Genomic DNA, 14,445 nt, shown 5'->3' with positions numbered 1-14,445 from the left:
ATATAGGATCCTAACTCCTTATAGGTCCCCTGTCACGGCACTCACTGTACTTAACTGTAAACATCAATGCCTGAAGGAAAGGAGGGTCTGCCCCCTTCACGCTTGCTGCCCCCGCGCCCAGTACCTGTCTCAGTGCTTGGCATGCTCCATGTTTATGTAAGACGGGAGTAATTAAATTTTGACGCATGTAATAATTACTGTGGGAGTTTATTAAAAATGTAGGTATGTCAGATTCGGTGGATCACAAATGTGTTCCCAGAATTTGTATCGGATCAAGCATTTTTCAAATTTCAATGCAGGATACTTAACGAATGTTGACTGAGTGAATTAACATTTGGATAAATGGATGGATAGATAGATAACAATGAATAAACACATCAATCAGCCGTTTAATTAATGAATGGCCAGTTAAATGCATCAAGCTGAGGCTAGATCTGAGATCGTGTTGACCCCACAAAGACTCATTCTGATCTCCCATGAGTCTACCCCAAACAGGCAGCAAGCCTTGCCTTCGACATCTCTTTAAACTCAAAAGATAGTTCTCTCTTAATGATCATTATGTTTTAAACGCCCCACCAACACTCCAGATGAAGACTTTGTGCTAAATCTTCATAGCAACAATTGGGAACTAGGAGAAGTCTTAATCAACTCGAAAGTAAACACCAGGTTGCCGTTTAAATAATGTCGTCTCCTCAAACCTGAACACCTCGAGACCAAGACTGAATAAATACAGATAACGCACCAATTAGTTGAAAATGAATAAAACGGTATTTATGAAACGAGTAATTTGAATTTGATTAATGTTTATAAATGTGTTTACATATGAATTGAATATTAACCTATAGCTTGAAAGGGTTTAATTAGCCTTGGAATATTGTTTTGAAGCACAATGAAAAATAATCAATTCACAAAGGGAAAGGCAAAGGATATCTGCATGCACAAATAGGTCAATTAATTAAGCAATTTGCATATATTTAAATGTTTATTTTCAGGGGTTTTTTTTTTTTGACATTTGGCTCTTCCTAGTCCCACATTGTATTTCGAATGTTCTTTTTATACAACACACGTCAATCACTCAGCCCCTCCAAGCGCATCGTGATCGTGATCAGCTCAGGCGGCCACTGTCTTCCTGAGAACTAGTCACCTCTGCATAGAGACACGATATGTTGGCCAAATGAGTCCTAGGATGACAAGGAGGGAAGTCAGGTTTACCAATGAATTTGGTTTAGAACCGTAAAATATTGGTACACAGCAACCGCGGTAGGATGCAGTAGAAGCTCAGTCATTGTTAATAAGTGAATGAAGGAATGAATGCTCTCCTGGATTTTCAGGAATCATTGAATATGGCATTTTTAAAGATGACAGAAATGGTGTCATCTTAACCTTTTATAACCCACAGCCATGAAAATGCTTTAGCTCCTTTATTTTTTTTTTTGCATGTCCTCATCTGTCAATTTATGACATCTTACCATATTCCAATTGCTTTATAAAAATAAAGTGTTTATTCAGTATGCTTTCACGAAAGAGTCATTTTGGCCCTTTGGGCTTTTCACCCTTCCCGCTACCAGTCTGGGATTACTGAGGCCCCAAATGCAAAGTCAAAACACTAGCGAATCAAACAACGATAAAATCAACCAGCTAGAGTGAAACAAGTCAGACAGAGAAAGATAAATACCACGTGATTTCACTTACATGTGGAATCAAGGAACAAAAAGAACAAACTAATCAAAAACAGTGGATAATATGATGACAAACAGAGGGGAGGAGGTTGGGGGGGAGCTGGGAGAATGGGGTGAAGGGTTAAAGAAGTACAAATCAGTAGTTGATAGTTGGTCACGGGGGTGGGGAGCACAGCAGAGGGCATGCAGTCGGCAGTAGCATGATGGGTAGGTGGCGGCCAGGAGAGGGAGAGAGCAACTGGGGGGTCGCTTTATGAACTATAGAGATGTCTAACCGATGTATCTGAAACTACTTTAAATAAATAAATTCTAAAAAAGCAAAAAAGATCAACCAGCTAGACAGTGACACCTGATGTCTACCACCTGCCAACAAATTGCGCGAGGAGGCCATCGTTACTCAGATGCCCAGGACCTAGAGGGAGGTGGCGGGGGCGCGGGGGGGAATCACAGCACCATCAAGAAGGAACCCGTTTCTTACAGGTGTCGTAATGTGCCTGACTATGCCCAGTGCTAGAGCATGCATTATTCGATACCAATCTGCGGCACAAGCATGAGAGATGCTATTGTTCTCATTTGAAACAGGAGGAAATGTGTTCTTTTTATCGCTACATTTAATCCTTATCCTCAAGGTTTCTCAGCCTTTAAGACCAAGAAATAGTATGAGAGCGGCGCAGAGAAAATCTGTTTGCCAGGGCGGGTTAGGGTTTCGCGTTGCTGTGTGCACATCCACTGCATGTCACACTCGGAAGGACGCTCGAAAATAATCTGTCCGCCACTCGCACAAAGTTCTCTTCATTTTTTTAGAAGACATTTTAAAGTGTTTAACAGCGGATGGAGCCTCTCTTTCTACAGCGATAAGAACGAAGAAGATGAGAATGCTAGAGGCAATCGTTGTCTAAGCTAACAATAAAAATTAGGTGTGTGAGACTCACGGTAAATCCTGTATTTCCAGTAGTGCCAGTTAAGTGGACGTTTAGGCAGAGCCTGACGGAAGTACATTCTTCCAATGAGGGGAGAAAATCATTCGTGAAAGGCATTCTGGTGTCCCGAGTTCCATCTTCGCTGCTCTCCGCCTTCGCCAAGACCTCGGTCTGGGCACTCTCGCTCCTTACCCCGTCAGCCAGCTGGTCGGCAGGCGAGCCCCGCGCGAGCCGATGGGAGTGGAGGAGCGCGTGGAAGTCGAGGGTACGCCTCTTGTTAAAATGAGTGGGGGAGTCAATGCAGTGTGTGGAGAGCTCGCCGGCTCCAGGCATTGCACTAGGCCCGTGGACATGCGTTACATGATTGGACTGTCGCAGGAACTCCTCCGGGAATGAATTATATCTATTACTTCTTACTTTGCAACTGAGGCTCATAGACTATTAGGATGTGTCCAGTTCCCCTTAGGCAGTGAGCAGCAGAGCCGAGACTTTGGCTCACATCTGTTGACCCCTGACCCCAGGACCTCACACGGGCTGCGCTGTCTGCGACCTACGGGACGCACTCACCGGGCCCCCTGCATGCTTTGCGCTCCGTACCCCAAGTCCCAAGAGAGGAGGAAGCCCTTTCCAGACCCTGAGAGAAGACAGCCTGAGCCTCTTTTCCAGCTTCTCTGTGAGCTCAGGTCAGAGAACTCGTGGGCTCCTGGAGGAACAGCTGTTTGCAGCAACCAGAATGGGAAGCTCCCCCCCACCCCACTCCACACACACACACGCACGCACGCACACACACTCATACACACGCACTCACGCGCACACACACGTGCGCACACTCACACGCGTACATGCACATGCGCGCACACACTTTCCTCAGACATAATCTCAATCTTTTCTTACCTCCCATTTTCTTCTAACTCTGTGGCCCCTGACCCCTGACCTTTTCCTTCCTCGTCTGTGTAGGCCACGTGATGGCACAGGGTAGCGGGGCTCTGGTCAGGATGGGGGTTCTGGACACGACACCCTGGCTCAGCCCGCTGAAGGCGATTCACTTCACTTGCACAAAAAGAAACCATCCAAGGAGTTCGGGGCTAGGCTGGGGCATTCCAATGAAGAAAACACTAGTTTTTGTATCCAGAGAAAGAAAGTGTATCGCAGGCGCATGCTTTTGTGGATCTCTCTTAGATTTCTGTCCCGTGAGTTTCCTTAGACGTAGACGCCAGTCCAAGCACTGTTACCCCAGCTCGCTGGGCCTCTCGCTGCTCCGTTCCACGAAACCTCCCAAGTCTGTAACCGCAACACTGTGCTCCGGTTCGCCAGCTTGTCTGGGGGGTTCCTGTTCTTTCTGTCTACCTGTCTGTCTGCCCGGTTTTCTTTCTTTCTCTCAAGGAGAGAACAGGAAGTGGCAGAAAACCGATATCTGAACATCTGTTTGCCACACCCTGCTTCTGGGACCGGCACCTTGGTCCCAAACAAGTCCTTTTCCAAAGGCGTCAGAATCGGCCAGTCTCTCTCGCACAGCTCTGTGTCACATTCATGCTGACAACCACAGAGGTCACGTACTCTGAAAAGCAGCTCCCAGGTGAAGCTGCACTACCTCCTCTCCAACCCAGACTGCCTGGTGGTTTGGCCAGATCGGTGTAACCGAAGTTTGGTCATTTGAAACTGAAATATATCTGCTAAAGCCAAATTCCAGGCAACTATCAGCCATCAGCCATGGGAAAAGGAAATGAACAAATTAAGATTCAATGTGAATTATCCTTTATCACAGGTATTTTCATAAGAAACGAATGCCTATGGGCGAAAGTACTATTTCGAAATATATTGTAGAAAAGCCAGAAACGTCAGCTTTTTAAGTCGATTAGCAAATCGAAGGGCACATGCTAATAATGTTTATTAAAGAATTAGGTTCGCCGCAACGAGTTACCTCTATTCCTCGTGCATCACCTTTATATCCGCTAAGGAAGCTCCAGGCGTCTGAGAAGCGCCCCGTCTCACTTGAACACAGTCCGTCATGGCGTCCCATGTGGTTGTGGTGGAGGCATGAACCGTGACCGGGCGAAGGGAGGAGAAACCGAATCAGGAACCGATGAGAAGAGATGGTCTCCCATACTGGACGAGAAACCCCGCGCACCGTGGGGCCCAGAGCAGAAAGCAGCTGTGGCGAACAGCATCCTCTCGGGGAGCTTTGTCCTCAAATCCTTCTTGGCCACGTTACGGAGCACATTGCCTCTCATGGTAATAGAGTCGTTTCTCGAAAGTTTTCCGAACTTGTCAATCGCCCCCTTCATTTCAATTCATATGGTTCTGTGAATGGTTCATATTCACCCAAATTTATAATACTAATCAGCGAAGCAGTCCTATAGCCATAAAAACTATTTCAGGAAAATTAAGAAATTCTTCTTTTCACAGGAAATAATTATTTGACATATAATATTGAGGATCCACTTTTTTCTGATTTAAAAAAAGGATAAATAAGGCAATTCCCTAAACTTGTCACGTTCGTAGTTTTTCCCAAGAAATCCTCGTGCCTGAATTCATCATCTCAGCTCAACTCAGTGCCAGGCATGTGACCTGGGACAAATTATTTCGCCTCTACAAACCTCAGTTTTTTTCATCTATAAGATGGAGGTGATGACGCCTCCTTTTCAGGGTTTTTCTCACTATAAATATCATATGGAATGTCTTAACTTAGCACGAACACTTAAAGTTGTTCCGTAAATCTTAGCCGAATCCAAGACGAACCTTCGGTGGAAAATCTTAAGGTTCGAGATTTCTTGTCATTTTATGATTTTGCCTGTGAGACCATCGTTCGGAATTCGTTCAGGCCTACGTCAGTACCACAACGTGTGAGGACTCGGCTGAGAGTTTTCAGTTCACATTTCATGACGAGAAGCAAGCGATGATCAGTTTCCTGTGCTAACACACACAAAGGCACACGCGTAGCACTGATCACGCAAATATTGCAAAGTCCTATGGGCAATAAAACGATAAATCAGTTATGCATGCTGCCGTCAGGCACTTAGAGTCAGCCAGGGGAGATTAGAGGCATCGATCACTGCAGTGTAAGGTTGTAATAGATAATAGCTACAGTTTATTGGACGCCTACTGCACACCTGGCATTTTTCATTTGCCATTTCTCTTTCAGAGAGCAAACTTTCTTTTTTCTTAAGCAGAACTCTGTTTTCCTTCCCCTTTCAACATTTATAGTTTGGCTGGTTAAAAAAGAAAAAATGGGGATCTTTTCTGACCCGTACACACTCCCGCAAGTGCTGGGGAAGATGCTGAGGGATCAGATGTGACGCAGAAATGCTGGGGAGCGTGTTCAGAGCTTGGCGGGTTGGGGGGGCCAGTACTGCTTCCCTTTCTCTCTGCTTCCTTTGTCCTCAGGCCCCCACGTGACAGAGTGCCTCATGCACAGAACCACGTTCCCATTGGTGGCCTCAGGAAATAAGACAAAGTTCGTCCTGTAGTCCTGTAGGACTCTCTCGCCTTCTGTGAGCCGGTGAGAGCGAGGATACGGTGCCGGTGCGGGTGGCGGAGGGCGGCGCCCCCAGGCCAGGGTTACGAAAAGTGACTTTGCTGTCGGAGCGGGGCCGAGACAGGAGCAGGGCCCTGCAGACGCTGGGACAGAGTGGGCGGATGGCCCGGGGCACGGTTATTTCCCCTGGGGTCCTCCTTAGATGTAACCCAAAGTGAGCACAACATTGAAACGTGACATGGAAAACGCGCTTATGTGGTAAAATTAAAACACGGTTCTAGATTCATTTTCTGGAATGGGCAGTTCTGTACGACTCGATCAAAGGCAAACTTTTCTCGTCTTCGTTTCTGAGCCCTACTCGAGGTTCCCTAAGCATGAGCTTAGTCGGTGTGTGGAGAGAGGAAGTCCATTCGGGGGACTCACGGCTCACGGTGTCCGATGCCACAGCCTGTCTCCGACGAGGAGGTGTGGGCGGTGACCTCTGAGCACACGCGGGTGGTCCTGGAGGGCCGCGGTGTGACTGCTTTGTGCGTCTGGCATCCCAGCGTGGCTAACACTGGACAGAGCACTTGCGACATCCGGGCACAAGCGTGTGCCACACGAGAGTGAGCCAGCACGGCTCAGTGCACACGGTGCCCCTTGCCCTCCTCGCTCCAGCCTGGATGCGGCTCACACCCCTCCCTTGAGGTGATTCCGTGTGCTTAGAGTTTCCAGAGAAGCTGGGTAGTAGAGAGATGATCTGTGAAGGTGGCCGACGAGGGCACAGTGTACAGGCGTGTGGGGACAAGGCCATTGTCCGGGAGAGGGGACTGGCACAGGCACGGCCGTGGATCACGGGGCAGGTGCTCCTTCTTCACACGTGCCGGACGCTCTGCGGCTTTCTTATTTAGCCTTCATGATGAGTGTGGCCGGCACCGTTTTCAGATGGAGAGGTAGCCGCTCGGGGCTCAGAAAGTTCAAACGAGTTGTTCAAGATCACAGACTGAGGCACAGAGGAGTGGGTTTCCAGCCCGGGTCTGCGTGAACCCAGGCGCAGCGCTTTCTGCAAGGCAATCCTGTTGTCCCATTGCACTCGGGACCCGCCCGTCCCACAGGTACGGCCTGGGTCCCTGGGGGCCCAGCTCGTCCCCACCCGTTGTGCCGTCAACTCACCTCCTCCCACTTGCGCCTTCTGCAAGGCTGTGGCTCGGAGCTGACGTCCGGCTCCTGCCCTAGGTCGAGTCCTCATGGCACTTAGCACGAAGCCCTAAAACCAGGTCCACTCCAATTCTCCCTCCAAGCGGGGAAGCATGAAGACATGTTTATGTAACCAGGCCGGCGAGGCCAGGTGATTAAGACAAACTCACAGCAGGCCTCTCGCTGCCCACATGTGATCATTTTTTTTTTTTTGTCTGTAGTAAGTGCTTTCTGTCTTAATTTTAACGCAAAAGACCCAAGCTGAGCTAATCCCATGTCCCGATGCGTGCGTCCCTCAGAGCCAGTGACTGGCATTGCTGCGCTGGCCCGTTCCCTTGCAAAGATTCCTTAATAGAAATTACGGGATCTTTTTGCGATGAGTGTGGCGGGAGGGCGCTTGCCGCTCTCGCCATGGTAACCGCATTAGAGCTCAGTGCATTAAGCCGTGCTTCTGGAATTATACTGATCATAAGCCGAAGAGCCGAAGGTTTGAGTTAAATCTCTGACATCTCATGAAAAAATATATATATATTGGAAAATCATGCCTCCTATTTTCTTTCCCTTGTCAGACAAATCGGTAGTCTGTTGATCTTGTTTTTGAAATATCTTGCAATTCAGGCGATCAGAGAGGGAAGACGCTTACGTGCCATCACATTCCTGTGATGCTGAGATGTGCGCCGTCAAGGAGGATTTTTCAGACACAATCCGGCCGCGCGAGGATCGCTTTTTGTGTTAATTAGGATGTGACAGCTCGGATTTCTCCAGAGGGCCTCCTAATTCTCGCGGCTTCCTCAGAGCAAGGAGATACGAACGTCCTGTGCGGTAAATGGGACATGGGAGGGACAGTCCCTCCGTCGGACCCCACTGAGTGGTTTCGTAAGACGGTGATCTCAGGTGTGGGCAAGCGTGTTCTCATACGGTCGGGCTTCTTTCCCAAGGCCCATCCAGGCTTCCTCTTATCTGCAATTTTGAAACTCAAAACTTCCGAAAGCGGACACTTCTTAATGAGTATTTTGCAGTGAAATGTTTCCCAACTCGACATGAGGCTCTTTATCCTATTAGTGTGAATAGGTCTGTGGCTTATGGTGGAAATAGTCATTTATTTACCATCACTGACCCCACTGAGGATGTGGCTTTTTTAAAATAGGAAGGAAAGGAGGGCGGGGAGGGGGGAGGGGTTCCGAAATGTCTACATACGTGATCGTGAAACCGCTTCTACGTCGATGACGTCGTTCAGCTCTCCACATAGTGTTCATCATCGACACGAGCACTTGAGTGTGACCTGCAGGTTGATGACGACTAATCGCCAAGTCGGTAAAAGCCGGCCGCGTCTCCGCTCTCCGCGAAACTTTACCGGTCCCCAGAAGTCAGGGTCAAAACCTCTGCTCTCCTGTGTGTAACTGAAGAATGTCACCTATCCAAGGCCCGAGCCACTCCTCATGTCCTGACGGGGTTTCCTGCTCTGTGCTCCAGGGGCGCCATGCAGCCACCTTTATCACACGCGAACTTGGACCTGGCGTCAACGGCAGTCTCCTTTACGTTATCGCAGAGCTCACCCATTCCTTCTTCGATTCGTTTATTCATGTGATCACTTATGCAATTAATTAACTTTTAATGCCAAGCCTTATACTGAGCACCTTTATATATTTTTCAATTAATCATTGCAAAAGCCTTTAACGTCCTTATTAATGCCTCCGCTTTTGCAGAAGAAAACCCAAAAGCGGAGGCCTGGCAAGTTGAGACCACTCGTTTAAGGACACAAAGCGAGTGTGTCATAGAGTTAGGACTTTAACCTTGGTCTTTCTGACCCAGAGCCGATGCTTCGTGAGCATTCCACAGCGTTTGGGGGACATGTTGTCCTGTTTACTTTGTTTTGGTGATGCTGTTGTGCCTTAGCAAAAACGGTTTTTAAGTAAGTGCTTAGGTACAGTGCTCATTTTTCCAATTAGATGACTCAGAGTCACACAGACGTCGCCTGCTGATCAGCCTGGCAGAGTCAAGGACCTCTATCCTGACTTCAGATTTTGACCTTGCTGATTTTTTTCTTGTGATGCACGTTCCAAAAGAAAAGGCACTGTCAAACTCATGTCGCTTAGACACGCACGAAAGTATCACTTTTCCTTTGAAGGACGACTTCGTGGTGGCCAGGAGAGCAGCCAGCCGGAAGTGGGGTTCCGGACCCTGCCCGGTGGGTTACTGCATGTCCCCGGGCCCTGCCCCCGCTGACACCACAGCGTGATTGCTGTGGATGTCTTGGCCACCTCCAGGACACAGTCAGGAAGGGGGCGGACTCCCAGAATGACAGCCCGATTCCTTGTATGGGTCATCTCTGCAGTTCTTCTGAAACTTGCTTTTTTCGCTCAGTGTCATGTAATGTGACTCCTCCTTGTTGCTAGGTGTAGGGGCGATTTACTCTGTCTCACTGCTGCGTGGCATTCCAGCGTGAAGGGTCGCCGCGATTAACGCACCCATTTCGTAGTCGCATGTTCTGCTATTTCTTCACTCATTGATCCATTGATTTATTTAATAAATATTGATTAAGTGCCCATTCCGTACCGAGCACTGTTCTGGGCACTTGGGAAACAGCAGTCCGCAAATGGAGGGATGTCCTCGCGGAGCTGACATTCCAGAGTGAAAGGCAAACACAATAAATGTGAACGTGCCCTACGTCAGATGTGGAGGACAGCGAGGCAGGGCCAGGCGCCTAGGGAGTCCCGGGGTCGGAGCACGTCGGTGTCTTACGCAACATAGTCGGAGAATCTTCATCAATAAGGCGACCACTGTGCATAAATCCAAATCCGGTGACGTCTGAAAAAAATGTGTTACCAACCAGAATGCAAAAGCCTCAAGCAGGCAGGGTTTCGGAATGTGCTGGGCGTGGTAAGAGAGCTGGGGTACCTGGGTCGGGGTGCCTGGGGGACGGAGTAGGGAGTAAGCTCAGAAACGCGACAGGGAAGCTAAGTCACGTAAGGACCTTCTGAGCCACAATAACGATCTTTGCTTTTTTAGCAAGCGGGATGGGAAGGAAGTCTTGGGGGAAACTTGATTGGAAGGAGGGCGTGATGAAAATTACGGTTTAACACAATCACTCTGGTGGCTGTGTTGAGTGTGGACGTTAAAAGAGCTAGGGGTGAGCCGAGGAGCCTGGTTGGGAGTGTATTGCGGATCAGGTCCAGGGGTGATGGTGACTTATATCAGTGTAGTGAGAAGTCATCCAACTATATAATACAGTAGTATACCGATGTATCAGTGGGCTTGATTTTTCTGACCTCCCTGTGTCCATGCTGACACTGACTTTTGACTTGACATGTCATTTATGTTGGCCAATAAGGTAGCAACAAATTGAAGTAAATGGGAGATTGAAAAGGTGCTTATGTGTTTCTGCCGTCTCGTTACCATATCAGCATGCCTAGACCAGCCTGCTGGAGCTGGAGGACACCTGAGTCATTCAAGCCACAGCCACCAACGCTAGCCCCCAGTTGCAGAAGATTTCCTAGTGAGCTCGGCGCTTTTACAAGTGCCCACTGCTGCGTTTAATCCTCTCCACAGCCCTCTGTAGCGACAGGCGTTAAACGCTGTATGTTGACGGGCAGAAGGGAAAGCCTCTCTCCACACCTGACACTTCCTTCAGGTGGAGGCAGGTCCGCCTGTGTCACCCCGCTGCCTTTCCATTCCAGCGTCCCCGTCACTGTTCCCCTGGGAACGTCTAGAGACATGTTCTTGGCACATATGCAAAGAGAACCTTGAGCCCGCCTTGCTCATCATGCACCTTCTCTCCTTCCTGGGAGCCGGCTGCCAACAGGTGTTCGGAGGCCTCTGGTGCTCTTGGCCGTGCACAAAGCTCGGCAGTAGAGGTTAAGAGAAGGCAGCCTGATCCAAGGGTCTGGTGACCGTGGAAACGAGCCTGGCTCGCCCCAGGCTCTGGGTGAGAAGCCCGGGTGTCTGGCCTGTGAGCTGAGTGCTGTGGCCCTCCCGCTCGCACTGATGAGCGGTGAGTGGGTTATTCCCACACTCCCTGCCCAGCCTGGATTTCTTTTCCTCATTCCGTAGCTGGTTTGGAACTGAGAGCAGAGAGGCAAGGCTTTGTTTGCTGCCCCAGCTCCGACACTAGGCATAAGGGTGGCTCAGTAACTTTTGGGTCACATCTCCTATCTTTCAGAGAGGTAGGTCCAAGGAGCCCTATCAAGTCACACACCTCATCAGTGACAGTTGGGATTGGAGCTCTGATCTGTCTTCTGTGCCCCCGGGACTTAATGAATCAAGCAGTGAGCAGACACATGTGGAGTTCTTGGCTTATTGGAGCCCCGTCAGAGCTCACCGCCACAGCACACATGTCTTAAGGGATTTTTGGGGTACAGAGCCCTACCCCCTAAACCTCAGGGGTTGCCAACAAGGCAGTGGCATTTCCGGTTTGGGCTCCAACAAGTCAGGTCTGAAACGTAGCTCCTCCAGCATCTCTAGCCGAGAGCCATAATAGCTCCGGGCATCGCTAGCCACGGGCGAATCTGCTATCAATAATTCACGTAGCCGGAGGAGCTGAGTGTCTGCTGTTTTGCAGAAGCATCGCTCGTGCTGCGGCTGCCAGCGCGTCGCCCCTCTGCAATCTTGCTGAGGCAACGGCTTCTTTGTTGGGTGGGAAGCAGACAATCTACAGCGTTTTCTGTCCTGCAAGAAATAAGTAAAAATAAACACCCTCCATGGTCGATGACATCAGATCACACTGTAACATTATCTGAAGGTCAGAAAGTGGAGCCAAGTGTCAGACCCTGGGAGGAGAGATTGCTTTTCCGCTGCGACGTTGTCTGTGGGCTCCCCTGACGCCTGACACGCCCCTGAACGCTTGGTCGCTGTAGAGAAGATCACGGCTGTTAAGAAATTCTTCTCTCAACACTGGTTTTTGCTCTTTTTTTCTTCTTCCCTTTTATAACAGAAGAGATGAGAAATAGGACCCATTTCTGTATGAAACTAATCTTTTGGGTATTGGTTAAAATAGTAGCTTTCACTGCTACTGAGAAGTAGATTCTGAAATGTTTGATTAATATATACTTTTATTGGAAGATTGAAGTGAGACAAAGATTAGGGTTGCGATAATAGTCTTTTCTAGAATAATTAAAATAAAATGACAGTGTGTATATGTTTTTTGACTGTAGATCATGTAATGACACTTAATTCCTTTTAACCTGTAATGACCCTGAATTCTATAACATAAAGTACTAAAATCATGGTTCGCAGTGCCTTACATCATCTCAAATTTTTATTTTATTTTCACCACTCTGGGCAAAAAAACAAAAGTCTATTCTTGAGCAAATCTTCAGAATACAGCATATAAGACTTTTTCTTAAAAATCTGACTTCATGTAGCGTTCTAGACTCCTCTTGCTGAATGCGCCCCTCTCTCCCCGCCCCCCATCCTCATACTCATCCCTATTTGACATCCCCAGAGCAGGGAATGTGTCTGCAGCCAGATGGCGTCTGAGCTCTCAGGTGTCTCTTCACACACCTGGACTGGAACACCTGGGCCCCTCAGGCTTCTCTCTCTCTCTCTCTCTCTCATCTCCTTGCATGGTGGTCAAGCTATTTGGCCTTTCCTAACCTAGCTTCCAAAGTCATTTCTGCCACATTCTGTTAGCCTCTTGATGGAAGATGTTTTAGAGAATGACAAGTTTTAAAGCTACCATATATGGTTACCTCCTTACTGAATACCTTCTATGTCCCAATGCTACATCTAACCCTTTAAGGATCTTTTCTAATCCTAGACATCTCATTGCAAAGGCTGCCTACCCATTTTATAGAGGGAAATTGTGGTGCAGGGCAGTTAGATGACTTCACAGAGCTAGGAATTTGTGATTCCAGGACTCAAAGCCAGACCCTTGCCCAGACTCTGGCCTGTACCCCTCCAGGCTCACCGTGCCTAGCACGCTGTGAGCTCTCCATGCCCATCTATCTGGTCAGTGAATGAATGGACATTGGATTTCAAGTCTTTTAACCATTCTGTACTGCCTAACATACTTTAAATACCACAACCTTCTCTCCTGGGCTCTAGACCCTGTTTTTATACTTCCAAATACTGACCTGGGTCATTTATTCACAAAAGTGCATCTCCGGCGTGGATCTGTGTTAGACCTATTCTAGTCCAGGTGCTTTTCCAGGTACTAAGGAAGAGCAGTGGGCAAGCCCACGTGGTCCTATCATCATAGTTTGTGGCTGTAAAAAGTAAGACAGAATTTAAAGAAACAGTGATATCATAAATTGATGAATTATAGTTGTGGTAAATACCACAAAGGGAAATCTTGGGGGTGTGAACTCAATAGAATGGGTCTCTCCAGATAATTACACTATTACCAGGAGTTTCATTATTACTCAGAAAGAGAACCTGTTCTCCCCGACTAGCCTAAGTGGGTCACCTGTCCTGATGACACTGGATTTCAGTAAGATGAGGTTGACCGGACCCCTTGGGCACAAAGGTCAGCAGTACCGCTGACAGGGGTCTGCCCTGTGGTCATGTCATTGTTAGACTGGGATTGTAGTGTGCCGGCTAGCCAGCGTAATGGGTCATTGGCTAAAGCTCAGCCTCTCAACCCCTATGCTAGTGACACATGGGCAGGGCACCCTTGTTGTAAAGACTGCCCTGCACGTTGGAGGGTGCTTAGTGACCTCCCGGGTCTCTACACACTCTGTGCCAGCAGGACCACTCTCCAATTGTGACAATCAAAAGTGTCCCCAGGCATTGCCAAGCATCTCCTAGAGGACTAAACTGTTCAGGGTTGAAAACTACAACGTTGGAGGCCAGCAGACACCAGTGTGACCCCAAGGACTTTGGAAACCTTGAGAAAAGACTTGAGAAATGCTTACAAGATACATGTCATCGTGGTGGGCACCGATGGGGCCCTGACGAGCCAGGGGCTCTGCGTGCGTCTGCTTGTTCATCGATTCGTTAGATTCCTGGGGCACGGAGGACAGGTCCGGGCTCCAGTCTGTCTCCGTAGTCACTGGCGAGTTCCCCATCTTAGCAGTGAGGTCACGAGGAAGTCACGACCTTACTGGGCTCAGGGCAGCATCTATAAAACACGCATCTGTGAGCAAATTGAGCTCCTCGCCGGGGTATTTTAAGAACCGTGATGATGTTTGCTGACATGTAGTAGCGCTTATAATCGAGGCCCTGTTTTAAATGGTTTTACACATTAACTAACTGAATC

This window comes from Rousettus aegyptiacus, unplaced genomic scaffold, assembly GCF_014176215.1.
Source record: "Rousettus aegyptiacus isolate mRouAeg1 unplaced genomic scaffold, mRouAeg1.p scaffold_m13_p_15, whole genome shotgun sequence".
Classification (NCBI taxonomy): Eukaryota; Metazoa; Chordata; class Mammalia; order Chiroptera; family Pteropodidae; genus Rousettus; species Rousettus aegyptiacus.
This window is presented reverse-complemented; position numbering follows the sequence as displayed.